The sequence below is a fragment of the Raphanus sativus genome, chromosome 6, assembly GCF_000801105.2.
Source record: "Raphanus sativus cultivar WK10039 chromosome 6, ASM80110v3, whole genome shotgun sequence".
Lineage (NCBI taxonomy): Eukaryota > Viridiplantae > Streptophyta > Magnoliopsida > Brassicales > Brassicaceae > Raphanus > Raphanus sativus.
The window spans coordinates 32,459,835-32,466,503 of NC_079516.1; positions in this window are offsets into that span (position 1 = coordinate 32,459,835).

Sequence of the window (6,669 nt, forward strand, 5' to 3'; positions counted from 1 at the left end):
GTTGGTGGCTTTGAGTCCCTGCCCTTTTTAGGGCGTTGTATTGAAATCGCGGTATGCGTTTATAAAATATTTTGCGTTTAGAACTTCTGTTTGTCGAAGTTAGAGGGGCAGGATGTGAGTTGTCGTCTCATTCCTGCCTCTCTGACGATCACCGTATCCGTAGTTTGTACAAAGCGAGATTTTCCTGCGGTTTACGATTTACACGAAAATTCGTGAAAACGTACAGACTTGAGTGAAGAGACAAGTTTTGGGATCTCGCGTCGTTGACGCTTTGCCTATGAGATGTTAAGATACCAGCAAGGCTGGGTTTAGGGCAAGACCTAGGTTTACTCTCAGACTGAGGCTCTGCGATGACAAATCGGCTTTCGTTTTGCCTGTTTGTGATTTTAACCAGATTCGTACCGTTTTAAAATCCGCGAAGTGGTATCGGCTTATATGATTTGTCTGGGTACGAATCGAGCTACTTCCTTTACGAAGTGCTGAACCAAATTTGGATTTTTTGTATAGCGCGTTATGGGATCCTTGTCGGATGTAAAAGAGCCTACCCTTAGGTGGCTTGTCTGTTTAGGACGTTAGAGTTCGTTTGTTGTGATCAGCAACAACGATATGATGCCGTTTAGAAGGCGTATGAAGGTTTTAATCGAAAACGAATGTTCAGGCACGAAGCGACGTCTCGCAGTGCTTTGAAGTTTGTTTTTCTTATGCCATAAAGGACTATGGGCTTTTAGAAATCGCGGAATGTTTCCGGACGATAGTTTATGATTTATTTGGTGGATACTGGATCCATTGTTGAGGCCGTTTAGCGATTGGCGAGTTTGTTTGCGAAGAGTTTCGAAAATTCGGTTTCTGTGTTTGTAAAGAGTTAATTTTCCCTTATGCCGCATTTCAAATGTTCGCGGGCTTGGAGATGTTTTGCGAATGTCCGTAGTCAGAAACTGTTGTTTCAGTTTGGACGTGTAAGTTATAAAATTTTGATCGATGAATTAGGACCAAGGGTCGCGTATATTTGACCCAGGGAGAAGCGTCTACCTTCGCTTTGCTTCGCGAAGTGTTGGCCTTTCGGGATTTTAAGGACGACTCGTATAACTCTTGGAGCTTTGTCACGAGTGTTTCTTTTCATGCTTTGTTTACGGGGCGTATAGAACTTAATTCTCGATGTTAAGTTCAAATTTTTCCGTTAACCGTATGGCTGTTAGGACTGATTTTATTACGAGAAATTTATCGCATGATTTCCGCTTTTGGGCTATGCGACAGAGTTGCTCGCGTAATGGTCACTTGGCGTTTTATGACAAATCGTGGATTATTGTTTGGCCCTTAAGTGATTGGAGCGGCGATCGTTCAGCTGTTTTGTCTTGGCGTGAAGGCTGTGTTCAGCCGTTTAACCAAGGAGTTGGTAAACGATCAGACCGCGATCCTTTCGCATTAAGGTCATATTGGTTCACGATTGTCCTTAATGGTGATGCCGAATTCAGGTCCGGACTTTATGGAAAGACGTAGTTGGCCGAGGGCCGAATAGAGTTCGTCGAAATAGACATGCCAATCATAGCGGAGTTTTCCAAGTTATGGGTGATGGCTTTTCGAAACGATTTTCCACTTTAGGTTTCAGTTATACGATAGATGCTTCGTATAAAGTTTCCTTTGGTCGCATGAAAATTGTTTCATTTTATCCGAGGAAATAAAGTTTAAGGAATCGACGAAGAACACGTTCGGATTCAGTTTTGGGTTATTTCCTGCTTGGACGTAATTTTCCGTATTGCGATGTCGTTTTGCATGAGACCGATCTTGGTTTTCCTTATGCTGTTTTTGCGTAACATGTTTATACGAAATAATGGATGACCGGTTTCATGAAGATAGAAAATCGCAGATAGTCAAACTAGTCTTGTTTCCGTGGTTTACACGGGAAATGTTTCCACTTTGATTTTGTTTTTTGGCGAAAGTTGCTTCGGGTTACTCATGAAGTTTTACCGAAGGTTATTTCGTTAATTTTGTAGCTCACCGTCGTGCCATTAGTCTCACGGAAGTGGAAAGAGTATGCCAAGGATGCGCGGCGATCGTTTCTCGGTTTTTCGAGAGATTAGATCGGTTTGCGCGTTCTGCCTAGAGAGTCAAGGAACAATAGAACGAAACTGGAAGAAAATGCCTAAGACTTAGCTTGCTAGACTATCCACCTAGGTTCTAAGTTCCCTAAATTTTACGGCAGTTTACAAGACGTTCCCATTCCTTTCCTACGAAAAAATTAAAACCTTGATAAAATTTTCTAAGTCGGACGTACCTTAGTCTCATTGATTACTCGAGATTGCCTCATGTCCGTTCCTCTTTGTCTTCTACCGTTTCATTGTCAAAGGTCTTCAATAAGTCTGATACTGAATCGAGAATCAATTTTTGATGAAACCTGAAGGAACAGTGCAGAATCGTTGTAGAATCGTTGAAGCAAAGGGAGGAGAAGTAGGCAAAACTCGAAGAAGGCTAAGGTGGGTAGACAAGTGAAAACGAATGGCAAAATGTCACTTGAGTGGGGCTTCTTGTTTCGTCAAGCTATGAGCGAACTGGTTAGGTCAAGAAGCTTACGATCTTGTTATACTTCACGAATGATGTTTCGTAAAATAATGCTGAGCTTTTATTTAACGAGAGTTATTCAACAAAATGTTATCGAGTTAATTTTACGGAAATTGTTTCGTAAAATTAGTTTGGATAATATTTGGGTTAATCTTTACGAGGATTGGCCGTGCTTGACGAATCTTTTGTTGCCCGGCGACCAGCGCAGCACGGGCGCGTTAGCCGCCCCGCGCCTAGAGGCAGCACGGGCGTGCTAGCCGCCCGGCGCCTAGGGACAGCACGGGCGTGCTAGCCTCCCGGCGCCTAGGGACAGCATGGGCGTGCTAGCCGCCCGGGACTGTGCTTCCTCGCGGGACCTGTCTGTTTTCTCGTTTTTTAAGGTTTCTCGATCGACACTTAGTCTCTCGAGGTTTCTTTAATTGTTTTTCCGAGACTTTTGGACATTGATTCCAGCAAGGAATTGTTTCTTAGAACGTTGTTGACCTTTTATTTTGCGAGAGTTATTTCACAAAATGTTGTCGAATTAATTTTACGAGAACTGTTTTGTAAAATGTTGTCGAGTTTAATCATGCAAAAGCTGTCTCGTGAAATATTTTCGAGAATTTATTTTACGAAAGGGTGTCCCGTAAAATGTTATCGAATTTTAGCATTAGAAACGCTGATTGGTAACCCGATCAGTCGTGCTTTCTGTTTCATGAGTAATCTGGGGTTTCTCCGCGATTTCCAGGAGAACAAGTCTTTATTTTTCCGGGAAATTCTAAAAAACATTTCCAGTCAAAACTCTACTCGGTAACCAGACTGTCATATCAGCCTTGGGCTCGATCCTACCTAAAATCGTATGTGGGTCGTTTAGCCGTGATTTGGGCCCCTTTTGGGCTGTCTTGGGACTTAGACGTTTTTACGATTTTTCTTTAGAAAAAGCCGTTGATGTGACGCTGGTTCTTCCGAAAGGATTTCAATACCCCGTATAGTTAAGGCAACTGGTGTTCAAGCTAACCATAGCCGTTTTATACGGCAGGCAGGAATCCGTCTCCACTACCAAGTCTTTTTATGAATTTTCCCGAAGTCTTTCTTCGATAATCCCAAACGAGGGGGGTTGTGTCCATGGACCCGAGGACCGTGTTGCAGGAACTTGGACGGGGGTGCATGGTTGATAGGACCCGAACTTGGTTGGGATGGTCCGTTCTCGGGACGTTTGTCTTATATAACCGTTTGCATAAGCGTTGGTCGTAGGAGCAGTCACTGCTGAAGTTGTTTTACCAGCGTCGATGTGAGCTGCGAGTTTGTCTTTCATATTTCCAGACATTACTTTGATCAAGCGTTTTGCGGCCGTAAGAGAAAGAGTAATCCGTCCCCCCCTCCTTCTAGCGCCAAACTGTGGGAACCAAAATTCGCACTGTCGATTTTGATTAAGTAAAACGGAGGAAAGCTAAGTAAACCTAACTTTCCCTGAAGGTCCGAATTCTCTGCGACAACCAACGACAAGTGATCAAATAAATGCGGAAATGTTTTATTGAGATTTGGGACTGGACCTTAAGGAAGGCTGCCTACGTACCCCTTTCGAGGATCAAGTCGGACGTAGTTCAGTTGGAATGGTTTGAACAAGAGATCGAACTGCCTGGCGGAGTTCGTCTAGTACGAGCGTTAGTCATTGAAACGGGCATGTCGAGAATAATGCCTAGGGTTCTATGTGCGGAACTCTAAGTAAAAGGATTGTTAGATCCTTCCGAGAGAGACAGGAGCCTGCGGACAAGATGAAAATAGAACGAGAGGCGGCCGGACGTTCTAGGTCCTACCTTGCTAGTCTACCGCCTGAATTCTAAGTTCTTAACCTAACATGAGCTATCTAGGTCTCCAATCTCGGATTTCTCTCTCTTTTAATGATTTTCGCTCTGCCTTTCCTCCTCTCCCAAAGCTCCTTTATATACTCCTTCTTATGAGGGTCTATTCTCCTTTGGGCCGCGAAGCGGGCTTTTTCCATTTTCGTCGGCCTTCATGTTTATCGGGAAACTTGACATTTATCTTCGGGAAACTTGACATTTATCCTTCTGGAAATTTAACATTTATCTTGTTTTGTGAAGATAAACGTAAATCGTCGTATCTATCTCAGACAATCGTAAGCGGACTGTCCGATCGCGTTTGTCCCTTTCGGGCCGTTTCTAGGACTTCTGTTGTTTTCTACGATTTCTTCGGAAGATCTTCAATCCTTCGTAGAGTTGAGATGAGTGGTGTTTTAAGATAACCATCACTGTTTCGCACGAAGAATTTAAGATCTTCCTTCCCGTTGATATCTTACGAGTTTCCGAAGTGTTTCCGACGATCTTAGTTTGGAGTAAGAGCGGGAGTTTGTACGTGGAATCTCAACGATTCGTTCCGCGAAAACTTGGGAAAGACGCAAAGTACAGACTTCTGACGGCCGGGGCCTAGAACTTATGCACGGAAGCTTGTCATCCGACGACCCGAGCCAGCACGGGGCTAGCCGCCCGGCGGCCATGGCCAGCACGGGCGCTAGCCGCCGGCTGCCACGGCCAGCACGGGCTAGCCACCCGGCGGCCACGGCCAGCACGGGCGCTAGCCGCCGGCGGCCACGGCCAGCACGGGCGCTAGCCGCCGGCGGCCACGGCCAGCACGGGCTAGCCGCCCGGCGGCCACGGCCAGCACGGGCGCTAGCCGCCGGCGGCCACGGCCAGCACGGGGCTAGCTCCCGGCGGCCACGGCTAGCACGGGCGCTAGCCGCCGCGGCCACGGCCAGTGCGGGGCTAGCCGCCCGGCGGCCACGGCCAGCACGGACGCTAGCCACCGGCGGCCACGGCCAGCACGGGGCTAGCCGCCCGGCGGCTACGGACCAGCACGTGCGTCTCGACGAGGGCTTCGATTTGATATGTTGATCGTTTTCTGGATCCTCACGGTTTGAGAGAACGGGCTCTTTGAAGTTTCCCGGCGGCCAGGACCAGCACGGGAGCTTAGCCGCCCGGCGGCCAGGACCAGCACGGGGGCTAGCCGCCGGCGGGCAGGACTAGCTCGTGCGTCTCGACAAGGGCTTCGATTTGATATCTTGATCGTTCTCTAGGTCCTCACGGTTTGAGAGAACGGGCTCTTTGAAGTTTCAAGGCGGATTCCTTGTCGTTCGGCTATCCAAACTTAGATCACTTCTCGTTTCTTCCGTATACTTTCGTATGGTCGTGTTATATCAGCTACGGACCTAATGTCTCTCGGTTCTTCTTGATTGTATCATCGAAGTTTTACGACTAAATCTGAGTTGTTTTCTCGTAAAGTTTATCGTGTAAAACAAGAACGATCGACTTTAACATAGGTTTTTTAAGCTATACGACTTGTTTTGCTTTCGACGCTTGTTTTATGGAAAGTCCGCACACGATAAATATTTTAGCCGTTGATTTCGAGATAACCGTTTTTGACCCCAACATCATCAATGCGTGAAATTCCCAACACCTGAAGGGATAACTACCGTACATGGTAGCCAGAAGATATCCAGGATCTGTTACTTGGGAGGATTTGAAATCCTCAAAAAGTCCCCCCAATAGCAATTACAGATCCAGGAGGGTCGCGAAATGCAACAAAATATTCGAGGTCCTCCTAAGAACCTCACCGAAAAAGTTTGCATTGACGACTCAAATCCTGAAAGACAGGTGAGCATCGGATCTGAGCTACCTCTTGAGACAAAAAAGGAGCTCATCGACCTCCTGAAAAGCACTGTCAAAACCTTTGCATGGTCCACCAATGACATGAAAGGTATAGATCCGAACGTCACCACCCATAAACTGAACGTAGACCCCACTTTCAAACCGATCAAACAAAAGCGTCGCAAGATGAGCCTCGAGAAGGCTCAAGCTGTTAACGACAAGGTCGACCGACTTACGAAAGCTGGGTCCATCCGAGAGGTACACTACCCTGACTGGTTAGCTAACCCGGTAGTTGTAAAAAAGAAAATGGGAAATGGAGAATCTGTGTGGACTTCACCGACCTAAACAAGGCATGTCCTAAAGACAGCTTCCTGTTACCTCATATCGACCGCCTGGTTGAAGCAACAGCTGGCCATCGACTCCTATCCTTCATGGATGCCTTCTCAGGATACAACCAAATCATGATGGATCC